This window comes from Rhinatrema bivittatum, chromosome 6, assembly GCF_901001135.1.
Source record: "Rhinatrema bivittatum chromosome 6, aRhiBiv1.1, whole genome shotgun sequence".
NCBI lineage: Eukaryota > Metazoa > Chordata > Amphibia > Gymnophiona > Rhinatrematidae > Rhinatrema > Rhinatrema bivittatum.
The window spans coordinates 190661406-190674293 of NC_042620.1; the positions used below are offsets into that span (position 1 = coordinate 190661406).

Below are 12888 nucleotides of genomic sequence, written 5' to 3' on the forward strand. Positions count from 1 at the left end.
AATTCACTTACGCCAGTGGAAAGAAAACAGCTATACCAATAGAAGTATCAAGGCATTGCCAAATGTATCCTAATAGGATCATTCACTTACACAGTTTGACTTTATTAGAATTCTTCATTTAAGGGTAGATTTTAAAAGATGTGCCGATTTTATAAAATGTGCACGGCGCTGCATGCATGTTACAAAATATGATACCCATGCACATATGCGCGCCTGACATGTGCGGGCAGGTCATGACTCGCGCACACAAAGGGGGGAACTTTCTCAAAAAACACACAGCAAAGTGATTGGGCCTATCCAATTAAGGAGCGGACTGGGAGGGAACTTTCCAATCCCCTTACCTACCATTCCTCCCTTCCCTGACCCCCCCTTCCCTGACCCCTAAACTTACCCTATCTACCCTCATTTTCTTGTTGCTAAACTTACCCGGTCCTCCAAGCAGGAGTCAGTTCCGCGTGCCAGCCAGCTGCCGTCACTCGCTTCCTTGGGACAGGGAATAATGGCCACTATCCTGGCCGGCTGCCGCACCGCCCTGATCCCGCCCCCAGCCTGCCCCTTTGACTGAGCCCGGCATTTCCGCACATACTGGTAGATACACACATGACTGGGCTGTTTCAAAAATGCTCTTGGTGCATGCACAGCCCAGCCAAGCGTGTATCTCCCGGTTTTTATGCGCGCCGGGCTTTTAAAATTTAGCCTTAAATATATTTAAGAGGACAGAAGGCCTGTGCAGGTAAGAATGTTTTACTTCTGTTCTTAGGTGTATGCCATCATCAGGAAACTTGTGAATCAACATATTTAAAATATTCTTTTTAATCTTCATGGACAAATGGTCGTATTACACAGTGTCACATGTACTTGTGTACTAAAGAATCTGAAAGTAATTTTTAAACAGCTGCACGGGCGCGCATTTTCCAGCTTGCTCCCATGGACGTGCCTGTTTTATAACTTATGCATATATGTGTGCGCATGGTATAAAACAGGCTGAGTGCGTGCACATGTGCATAAATTTAAATGGGCGTGCACCAATGAGCGCAAATGCTGCTTCTACCGCAAAAATGGGGGGATTTTAAAAGCCACACGCGCTGACGCAATTGTCCATTTTCTCAGTTCGCCCAGGTAAGGGATACGATTTCCTGACCCCCCCTAGTTAAATAGCCTCCCTTCTTCCTTGATAGGCCTGGCATCTAAAATGCTGCCAACATGCCTAGATTATTTTATTTTATTACTTATCGCCATCTGTAATAGAAGTAAATTTACGCAGCCGGGGACCCTGGCACGTACTTGTGCACCTAAGTATTTATGCACTGGTTTCATTGTGAAATCCAGGAACAATCATGCCCACGCCCCTCCCCTTTATGAAATGTTTTATTTGTGCATATAGGGGGTGATACGCACGCTTTTAATTTGCATATCTTTCGGTTCTGGCTAGCGTAGGGCTTTTAAAATTAAGTTTTCCATGTGCTTCATCCATTGTCCAGCCTTACGAATATAGGGCAGCTCTAATCTTTGCATGAAGCTTTAACGTATGATCAGTGACCCCAGTCTCCCTCAATTCTGTGGGCATGGTAAGAGCAGCAAAATCCAGCTTTTGACTCGGAAGAAATTTCAGTGGAAGAATGGGAGCTAGGGTAAACTAGAAGCAGCACTAGTGCCCCATGTTGATTCCAATCACCATTTTGCACCAATCCAGGTTTGGAAATTGGAGAAGGACAATGGTGGTGCACACCTTTTCTCTCTGCTGCCCCAGGCCAAAGTGTTGCTGTTTGATCTACGCAGTTCAAAGTGCAACACTTCAGCTCCAGGCAGCAGAGGAAGAGGAAACGGCCCAATCACCAAGCCCAGATGGTTAAGGAAGAGATTGAGAAGGGGAGGAAGACTGTCATGGAATGGGGGTTGTTAAAAGGGGATGGGGGGAGATGGGGAGGGTGTGCAAGTGGGTGAGACTGGAGAGGGGAGTAAGTGTTGAACTGAGTGAAGGGATCAAAGGGGTGCAAGTATGACTGAGTGAGAGAACTGGAGAGGATCAGAGAGTGAGTGAAAGAAAGGATCAACCTAGGGAGGGGGAGGGGTGTGAATGTAGATCAGTGTTGGAAGGAAAAGTGAAAGACAATGGATCCTTCCCTCCCTCATCCATGATCCGCTCTTTCTTTCCCCCTCTTCAGTCCCTCTCCCTTTCTTCCATCCCTCCTCAGTCTCCTTCTCCATCCTCTTCCTCTGTGATCCCCTCTCTCTCCCTTCCCCTTTATCCCCTCTCCTATCTTTACCCCATTTCCATCTTTCCCAGTACTAATCGATAGTATCCCTTTCTTCCCCCCAAACCCCCCATAAATAATCTAGGCACATAAGAAATTTCAAAAAGCAACTTTTGTTTATAAAGGAAAATACAAATGTTTTAAAATATGCCAATCTCTGCAAATGTGCCACCGAATTGCTGCAGAATTTCAGAATTTTCTAACTGTTGCTACAAAAATCTGCCATTAAATTTCCATAGTTAATTAGGGGTTGTGGATATAATAATTACGTAATAATTATACTGTGAGGGCTCTCTGCAGGCCCTGTCCTGCTGCACCAGATGGCAGAAATGTTAATGTCTCCAGTGTGCTAAATTCCAGTAGAGCAGGGATGGCAAACACTGGGCCTCAAGTGCGACAAAATGTTCTTGGTTTTCAATATTTCCGCAACGAAAATTCATGAGATATAGTTCCATAGATTTGATTCAAGGCCCAAGTTAATTTTTAGAATGTACACTTAAGAACTTGTATTCACCTTCCCTGCACTAGCAGCTTGTATAGAAAACCATTGGGGGACAAGGAGCACCAGAAAGGTTAAATTTTCCCAATGCTTTTTTTTTTTTATCCCAGGTGTGACTGTACTTTTATCAGACCTTAAGTGTGTTTAATCCAAGTGCAATTTTCAGTACATGGAACCTATTGCATGAGTGAGATTATATTGTATATCTGCGGAGGAGCTCTCCATGCCTTGCGCAAGAGAGATTCCATAACTGAATTGGATACACTGCTTTTAGTAACTTATTCAAATAAAGAGAGAGCTTCATGAAGAAAATATGATCAGATTGCAAGCACAAATATTCCTATTTCCCCCCACGTACACTAGTGCGCACGCGGAGATCTTGCGTGTACGGTTCTCATGTTAGTGTTAACATGAAATGTGTTTGAGACACTTTGCTTCCGGAGGTATCTGTGCAGCAGTCTAATGCTGTAAAAATGTGTATGTATGAAAGTAATTCCTCAAAGCACAGCGCATTGTTCATGAAGAGTATTTCTTCTGCTCTAAAAGCTAAGGGGTAAAATAACTTAAAACACACTGTGGTAGTGGCAGCTAATAAGCCTTTTATGGTCCCTGTGTGGACTTGAGAATGATATCTTATTAGTATCTTTATCTTTCTTGCTCTCTCATTCAGGCTTCCTCTGGTTTAACTATAATATCTAGTCTTTTAGTCCGAACGTGTCGTCAGCCTGTACGGCAGGAGCTCTGGATAATGAATTTGAATCCTTTTTATCATTTGTTGAGAAATGGTTAGGACAAGACAAGTGGTAGAATTTTAAAGCAGGAAAAAAGATGATGGTTGGCTGTCTGGGTAGGGAGAGAGAATGGGGTGTGGATGACACAAAGTGGAGCGGGGGAGGAAGAGGTTTTTTTTTTTGGTTTTTTTTACTGATCATTTTTTAAAAAGCATCATTGTTATGTATTTTATTTACATATCATAATTCTTGGTGGCTTTTGCTTTCTTGTGCTGTACATTACACGTTGGTGTGTCCTGAATGTTCCCTTTCTAATTTCCAACTCACTGCAATGATACCTGCCGGCGCAAGGCAAAGCTAATTAACTGAAGAATTCCCAGAGGCCAAATTTAGCTAACAAGCTGCTTTTGGCTCTGTCCAACAGATGTTTCTCCCACTTTTAAATCCATGGACTTACTGCACTGCCACACATTTTTTCCCTCTTTGCTTTTTAATCCTTCAAGCAAATATCACTGCACTGGAGAGCTGGAAATGACACACCCTGGCATACACACAAAATGTTGCTATAACCTCAGCTTTAGGACTTATATTTCAGATAGTTTATTTATAGTACGATAGTCTTGTAGATTTTTTTTTTACAATTCTGTGTGTTTTTATTTAAATTTCTGGTTAAATTCCAGCACTGCAATGATGACTAGTGCTTTATAAATCCAAATAACTGCATTGTAATACACTTTCATAAATAGTCTGTTTTTCATAAAACTGTAACTCAACCCCAGTTCTTGTTTGTAAAACGTTAGCACAGTGGGTCAATGGGTCTCAGGCATGGCCAGCCAGCTTGGACTAGGGGAGGAAATGTTCACAGTCCATGCAGGCTAAAGTCTGTGGGTACAATTTACCCGCAAACTATAGTCAGATTTTCAAAGTGAACTTCTGCATATACAGTAAATCCGCTTGAAAATGGGTGGGTGTGGACAGAACCAGTGCTGACATCCACACATAAAATTATCACCTGTCTGGGAGCAGATGTAACTTTCAGAATTCAAAAATATGCACGTAAGTCATGGCCCTGCCCCATCTCTGCCCCCAAGAATGCATTTTTTGTAGTGCACGTAAAATTGTGCATGGAATCTCTGTTGCGCATACTTTTATGCACACAGTCCTTCTGGGTAATTTTTAAAAGACCATTTGTGCACATAAATCCAGATTTTATGCATGTAATGGCTTTGAAAAGTACTCCCAACTGTCCAGAGCAGAGCAGGCAGACATGAAGAGGGTTCATGTGGCCAAAAAGAGGAGCTGCAGAAGCACTGAAAGCGCCTAACAAGCTCTCTTCCCCCACCTCCAAGTCTATCCCCCCTAGTGTCTTCTCCTCCCCAGCCCATCCACACCACACTCTTCCTCCCCCGCTCCACTTTGTGTCATCCACACCCCATTCTCTCTCCCTACCCAGACAGCCAACCATCATCAATGTCTCCCCCTCCTTTGACTGTCTTCACCACTCTCTCTCTCTCAATCCCCTTCCACAAATCAACCTCCGCCATACTCTCACTGTCTTCCCCACCATCTTTCTCTTTCTTGATTTCCCCTTATTTTCTTTTTCCTTTCTGCAGTCCAGTCATTCTCTACTTTTTTTTTTCCCTTTCCCTCTCCTTTTGCCACCATTGGCACTCTGTCTTCTTGGCCCATGTGGGCCAGATCTGTTGTCTGCTGCCCTCTAACTCCGTGGCTGCGGCTGCTGCCTTTGCTTTTTATCCTCTTGGCCCATATGGGTTGAAGCTTCAACTATTCCTGTGCTCTCTACTGTCTCAGCACACTTGCAGCAAAGCTGCACTGTGGTACGGGCATGTAATCTGCTTTAAAGTGTCATGAAAGGCAGAATATAAATAAATTGTTATTATCTGACTTGTGAAAGATGAAGCATGCAGGCAGGAGACAGCACAAGGACCTTAAACATGCACACGTCTTCATGTTCCTGAGCTATGAATGCAGCACTAAGGTAAACAAAGTCAGGATTCTGCCACATGCGGCCCTAGCATTTGGGTTCCAGCTAACCTGGGAGACCTGGGGCAGCAGGTGGGAGGGCGCATAGACAGCTCAGGACTCTCCCAGAAGAATCGGGAAACAGTTTGTCTGTGTGCAGACTGATTCTTCTGCCAGGACTGTTTCAAAGAGGGATTTAACAAGGAGTACTTTTTTTTTTTTTTTGCTTTTAAACAAGGGGGAAAGTGTTACCTCCATTTTAGTCCTTGTTCTATGTGGTTTTTAATGGTACATAAAGTCAAATGGAAGCTAAGTCAGTTTGATGACAAGGGTAAGTGTCTGACATTCATTTGTTTATTTAACTTATCTAGAAGTCCATAGTTCAGAGCGGGTATAAAATACATGCATAATATTCCATTAAAAAAAATATAAAAATAAATACAGCACAAATTATAAACATATATGGTCTACTCCAGGCGTTTTGCACTTTTTCTTTTAAAGTATACACACATCTTCTATCAAAGCTTCAGTTCATGCATCACGTTATATTTTTATTTTTAATAAAAAGCGAACAAAAAATATTCCCCCACAAGCTAAAAGTAATTTCAAGCTTACTATTTCCTCTGTTTTGTCTTCTCTCTCCTTTTCCTGGTCTTCTTTTCATTTTACCTCCTTATGTCTCCTTTTTTCTCCATCTCTCCCTCCCCTTCCACCTCTCTTGCCAACATTCTTTCTCTCGTCTTCTCATTTTGTTCTTCTCTTTGTCTTTCTGCTATCCAACGTGTCTTCACTTCTCCCCATCTCAACTCTATTTTGTTTGTCTCAGACCCCACTATCTCATCTCCTATCCCTTCTCCTTTCTCGTCAACTTTTGTGCATTCTCAGCCTCTTGCTTGCCTTTCCCATCTTCTCCCCATTTGACTCTCAATTGCATCTAAGCTCTCTACCTTCTTTCTCCCCCTCAGTGACCCACAATCCTCCGTCTTACCTTCTCTCTCCCCCCCAGCTTTCTTTATCTGTTTTTGCTTATTTTATTTGATCTCTTCTTCATATCTCTCTCCCTTAGCCTCCCTTACTCTTCCCCAGTGCTTCCCTAGCCTCTCACCTTTCCCTAGTGCCCCTCTTCCAGTGTGAGTTGGCCAACAGTATGCACAGCTAGGAGGTTGAGGAAGTGTATATGCTCACTTTCCCCATGGCAGACCTGCTGCAGCACCTATGATGGTTTCAGAAGTTGAGTATATGAGTAGAGACCGCATCAGTACTGCCTCAGGAATAGTGAGCGCCCTTGGTCCTCAACAGTCCCACAGTGCACACAGTTTAGAATATCCACAATGGGAAAGGATTATTGAGGCTGGGTGGGAAGGAATAGCAACTACCAGTCATTTCCGCCACCGTACTGGAGTCCAGAATTGGCTCTTGATGCAGGAGGAAGGGTCTAAGGTGACAGCAGCATTTTGGGGAAGGGGAGAGGTGGAGAAGAGCTGGTGGAGGACTGTCATGTGCATACTCACATGACCTTTTCAAGTAAGCAAGGGCTTTTTCAGGTGTTGCTCCTTTATTATGGAACAATCTTCCCTTAAATTTGTGATCCAAGCTCAGCTATTTGCACTTTCAAAAGAAAGTCAACCCCTTGTTGTTCCTGTTAGATTAAAAAGACCTAGGGATGTTGAGTGGCCATTTAAAAGAAAGGTTTTTGGCCTTCCCTGCTAAGCAAAGCAGGGGTTTAAGAGACAATATGATTTTTCAAGAATCAGGTGAGAGGCTATGAAACATAGGTGTGATTGGCGAGATTATAATGATATAGGAATAAAGGATTAGCAGACTCATTAGGCATTTGTATTTATTCATTTTTATATTTTATTTTAAACTGATGGATTGTGCTATGTTGTATACGTTTTGTATCATGTTGCTGTTGTAATTTGAATGGTGTTATTTGTGTCTGCATGTTTTTTCGTCATATATTTGGAAGGTAATGCAATGATATGTACATACTGAAACTTTTATTGTTCACCATTCTGAAAGGTTTTGACTTGATTTAGCAATCTGGATGTTATTAAAATATTTCTATAGGTACATGTCTCCCTGATCTACTCATAACTAAAGCATTTGCATGCTAAGACATTCAATTGTGCCTAGCCAGGGGACTAGCTGATTCCCATACGAGTGAATTTTAAAAACCCTACACGCACCAAAGCTGGTAGATATACGTGTATATCGGTCTAGCACATGCCACGCAGATTTTAAGAGGCACCCTGGTGCGAGTGTATCTCCCTGTATGCGAGTAAAATCTTTTTCATAAAGGGGTGGGGCATGAGCATGGTCTGGGTGGGGAATGGGAGTTCCATTAAATATGACTGAAACCAGCATGTAAGAAATTACGCACACCTGCATGAGCCAGGGTCCCTATCTGTGTAACTTTATTCCTGTTATGGATGGCTTGTAAGTCATGAAACAAAAAAAACTAGGCTAGTCAGCGGGATTTGAAGGGTCCTGGTTAATAGGGTAAAAGCGAGGCAAGTTAGCTAGGGGGTTTAGGAAGTCCCTCTCCTTTACTGGGGCAAACTGGGGAAACAGGTAATTGCATTGGGCATGTATCTACTAAAATCACCCCCTCTTACGCGACCGAGGCAGCATTTGCACACAGATGCGCGCAGCAATGTAAAATTGTGCGCACATGTACGCGTGTATTGCCGATTTTAATACCATGCACACACATACGTGCGTATCTTATAAAATCCCCGCGTCCATGTGCGCAAGCCGGCAAACACACGTATATGTGATCCAGCATGCGAGTCTTAAAATTCACTTTTCGGAATGCAACAAAGAGTATTTAGAAACATGAAACTTCACTTTGTTGACAATAGGGGATTTCAAAAGGAGTTACACATTGCACATCACTGCTGCTGGAGGTGGTGCTGCTTGTCATTGCAGCTGCTGGAAGCTCCATTGCTGCTCTCAAGTGATCAGAGAGCCATGTCAAGTGCTAGGTGCAGACTGCCAATCTACCCGCTTCACTTGGCCCAGGCATGAAAGGAGAAGAACTCATAAAGTCTCAGGAGGGGGAAATGCTGAATGAATCCTGTGAGTTCTTCGTTCCTAGCTTGCTGCCTGTCAATTTCCACACTCTAGGTCTCATGCTTTAGGTCCTTGACACATGGGGCAGGCAGTTGGAGCTGGGGAAGAGATGTGATTGTGCTGTATTCACATCCTACCCTGCTCTGCTGCGCGTGCCTGAAATTACATCAGCACATCATGATCGGCTATATACACTCTGGCTTTTTAAAGTGGACTGGATAGGACTGAGGCTCTTTGCTCATTTTCCTCAACTGAAACCTTCCTTAATCAATAAGGGGATCTGTTTTATTTTGTTTTTTAAATAACAAGGGGAACCGTTTTTTTTCCTCTGTTCTTCTTCAGTTCAAGTCCTGCTTAAAACACTTTAAGGTAGATTTTAAAAGCCTGGCGCCCACCAAAATCAGGAGATACGCACACAGGTTGAGCTCACGTATGCCCATCGAATTGTAAAAGCCACCTAAAGGCACGCTTGTCTCCCGCTGTGTTCACATCTCAGAAGTTTTCGAAAAGGGACATGGACATTTTGGGGAGTGGGCAAGAGACATGGGCTTAAATACGTCCCTGGGCATGCGCCCGGATCCCCTGCCGCATAAATGTACTTCTGCTAGGGACGAAGTGTAAGTTAAAAAAAAAAAAGAAATAGCCATACCTGAGTGGTTTTAATGGTCTGGAGTAACTGGGGGGGGGGGGGGGGGGAGAGTGTAAGCTATTCAGCCAGGGGATTTGGAGGACCTAGCTGTTAACTGGGCAAATTGGTGGATGAACTGGTGAAATTGGCAATGGTGTGGACGTGCACCCCCTTTAAAATTCCCCGATGTATGCAATAGAAGCGGGATTTAGGAGCATAGGCACCTTCTTAAAATTGGGCACACATTTGCACTTAGGCTATTGTATAACATGCACGCAAGTTATATAAAATGGTCACATATCTGGGCACACGTGCCAAAGTACGCCTGCACGCCGGTTTGAATGTTACTGTCTTTAGACTCACATTTTTTTTTTTTCAAGCTCGCTTTTGGTCAGAGTAATGTGATCACCAATTCTACTGATAGGCAGCAGTCATTTACATTCTGTGTAGACTTCAATATCTTGTAAGATGTACTGGTTAAAGGTGCCCAATAAATGAGAAGGAAATAAATACAATGTTCATTGAACTAGAATATCTCATTAAACTAATATATGAGGATAAGATTGACATTCAAAGGCTGGGGGGGGCGAGGTGAATCTTAAAACTAGATTTGAAGAGTAGAGAGTTGATGAACAAAAGATACATTGTTAGATCATTCCAGACAGAGGGACCAGCTTAACAAGGCATGAATAAAAAATGTGCATGAACTTCAATGCTCATTTTCTTTACTTGCAGTTTATTGTGAGAAACACCCCGCAATAAATCTTTTTAAAAGTTGTTAAAAACGTACCTATTCCAGTTAGCCTTTGAGTTGACTCCTTAATATTGATTTGTATTTTATTTACTGGTTTTTATTTTTTTATTTGTTGATCTTTTATCTTGGTTTTGCTGATTTTATGTTTCTAAGATTGAAAGTTATTCTTATGCTTTGTATGAATATGGACTGTTTTCTGTCTGCTTAAGATTGTAAGCTGCTTTGAATGAAATCTAAGCGAGAGATAAATGATTTAAATAAATACATAAAATAAGACTTAACTTCTAGGTCAGTAAGTTAATGGTGCACTAACCTGATAAATTGTGCACAAAGGGGTAGATTTTAAAAGGAGCATGCGGGGAGTACATGTGCGCGTGCTACCCGGCACGCGCACATGTACGCTTGAGTTTATAACTTGCGTGCGCAGGCGCTCGAAAGTTCTAAAATCAGGAGTCAGCACACGCAAGGGGGTGCACAATTGTGCACCTTGCGCACTCCGAACCGCGCTGCCTTCCCCCTTTCCCTCCCAGGCCGCTCTGAAATCAGAGTGGCCTTATACTTAAAATAGGCCCGCGCACATAACCCCACCTATGCACGTAAATCCTTTAAAGTCCGGCCCAAAGACTTTATGTACATCAAAACAATACGTATGCACATAAACTGTTTTCTGCACAGAAAACACAATCTGTGCACAAAGTATATTTTCTGCACATAAATCCTGTTTACTGTGTAGAAAACATGATTTGTGTGCAGACCATATGTTTTCTATGTATAAATTTGGTTTTCTGCACATAAATCCTGAGTACAGAAATCCCCTCACCACAAACTCCAGGTTCACCCATTGAGTAATACTGGCCACAGGAACGTTATCTCTGACCAGGAATTAAATTTTGAGCATTAAGAAAACATGGGTTAAGCCTATGCATCTTTCTGCATTGGGGGTGAAAGCCAATGCTGTCATCAATATGGGATTTGCATGGAGGACCACTAATTTGTGTACACATTGTTTAGTGTGCAAAACACTTGCTAAATTGGAAGTTCTGCACACAAAATGTGTGCACAACTGCTTGCTAGCATGTGCGTACAGCCCTCTTATTACACTGAGTGCTTAAGGCATAGTAGTGGAGAAATTTTTGCCAACATTTGTTAGGTGCTTAGAAAACGAAAAGGCAGCAATTAAAAAAGAAATGGAACAGGTGACGGAGAGTGATAGGCAGGAGTTACCTTAGGGGGAGGACTTTGAAAACAAGTTAATCGGTTTTGACCTAGATTGAAATTTTATCCTTATTGTTGTGGTTGCTGACATTCATATTTAAATATAAGTTATATGATACTTTCCTTTATAATACATAGTTAACAGCACAGTGAATTTCAGCTCTGTAATAAAACATTTCTTTCTAGCCCAAAGGCTCCAGAACAGGATGGCAGCTTCTCGTTTTTCCCTTCCTATGGGCAGAACACATAAAGCAGCCCTTTCCAATTCCACTAGTAGGGTGGTGCGTGGTCAAAGAATTTGGAATATTGCCCTTCCTTTGTGGGAAGCAGACAGACTGGTTTACAGGAGGCCACTTCCTTCGTAAACCCGAAAGCTATTGTTTTAGTTTGGAGGAGTTTGCTCCAAAACATCAAATGCTGGAGAATCATTCTGGTAAAACTGAAAGATTAGTTCACAAAATAAACCAGCATTACATCTAACTTTTCCATAAATCAAAAGCAGTGGTAGAGATTTTCCTTTAGTGTATTTTATACATGTATATAAAGCAAATATGCAACTTAAGTTTCTTGGTTTGAGGGTATTTTTTCTGATTTTTTTTTTTTATGCAAAACATTTTTAATAATCAAGGTATAGGAAGAAAACCACTTCCATTTGCATATCACTTGACCATCATACTTCGTGCAATAAATTTGTCTCCCTCTGATGGTAGCTTACGCCTTATAAATTATACTGTATATACTCACGTATAAGTCAAGGGTAGTTTTGGGCCCCAAAATCTAGATTTATCTGTCACCCATGGCTAAGTTGAGGGTAAAACCTAGGGGACTTATGAAATGGAGAAATCACACTCAGAAACAAACCGATAACTTAAGAAAATTGCAGTTCAATCCCTCCCTCTCTCCCTCCATGGCCGCCCTTTTTCTCATGTTTTACATTCTATCTGCCCTCTGTCACTCTGCTCTCTCTTGTTCTCTCCTTTGTTCCCTTCTCACACAGTTTGAGCAATGTGAAACAACATACATGTATGTGCACTATTTATTCTATGTATTATAGTTAATTGTATGTATTATAAAGATATAGTATTGCCTATATATAAGGATCTGTAAGGCCCAGACTGCATGGACTTCTTTGTTATTCAGGTTTACGTTTTTGTCCCCCACCTGGGCTTGATTCTCTTTCACAAATGCAGGTAATATATCATAATAAATAAACTATTGATGCATCTCCTTCTTTGTTGTCCTTTATTTCTATGTGTCAAAGTGGGCTAACACAGCAACCAGTATACAGTATGACAATTATTACACATATTGTCTGTCCGTCCCTCCCTCCATCCCTTCCCCCCCCCCTCCCATGGCTGCCTTCCCTGTTCAATTCCTCCCCCCCCCCCCAAGACTCACCAAAAGTCCCTGGTGGTCCAGGGGGGGGCCCTGGAGTGATCTCCCACTCCCGAGCCGTCGGCAGCCAGTAATCAGAATGGCTCTGACAGCCCTTTGCCCTTACCATGTGACACAGGGGCTACCAGTGCCATTAAAAACCTCAGATATTTTTGCTAGTAAACTGAAACAACTTTTTCTTCTTTGGTACAGAAATCTGCCCATGGTTAAGATCAGTGCCCCTAGGCTTCTGCGATTGTTTGGTCATGGGAGAAACTACATATTAAGCTTGTTGCTGCATAATTGACAATCTGCTACAAAATCAACATTTCTGAAAGTTTTCAATCTTTTCAGGAAAGCTACAGGGTACCTAC

The 12888-nt window shown here is 42.3% G+C and overlaps 1 protein-coding gene across 1 annotated transcript in view; it reads left to right on the plus strand.

Moving 5' to 3' along the window:
• Nucleotides 1-12888, plus strand: part of PARD3B (par-3 family cell polarity regulator beta) — a 2091605-nt gene that overhangs the window by 1526226 nt on the left and 552491 nt on the right.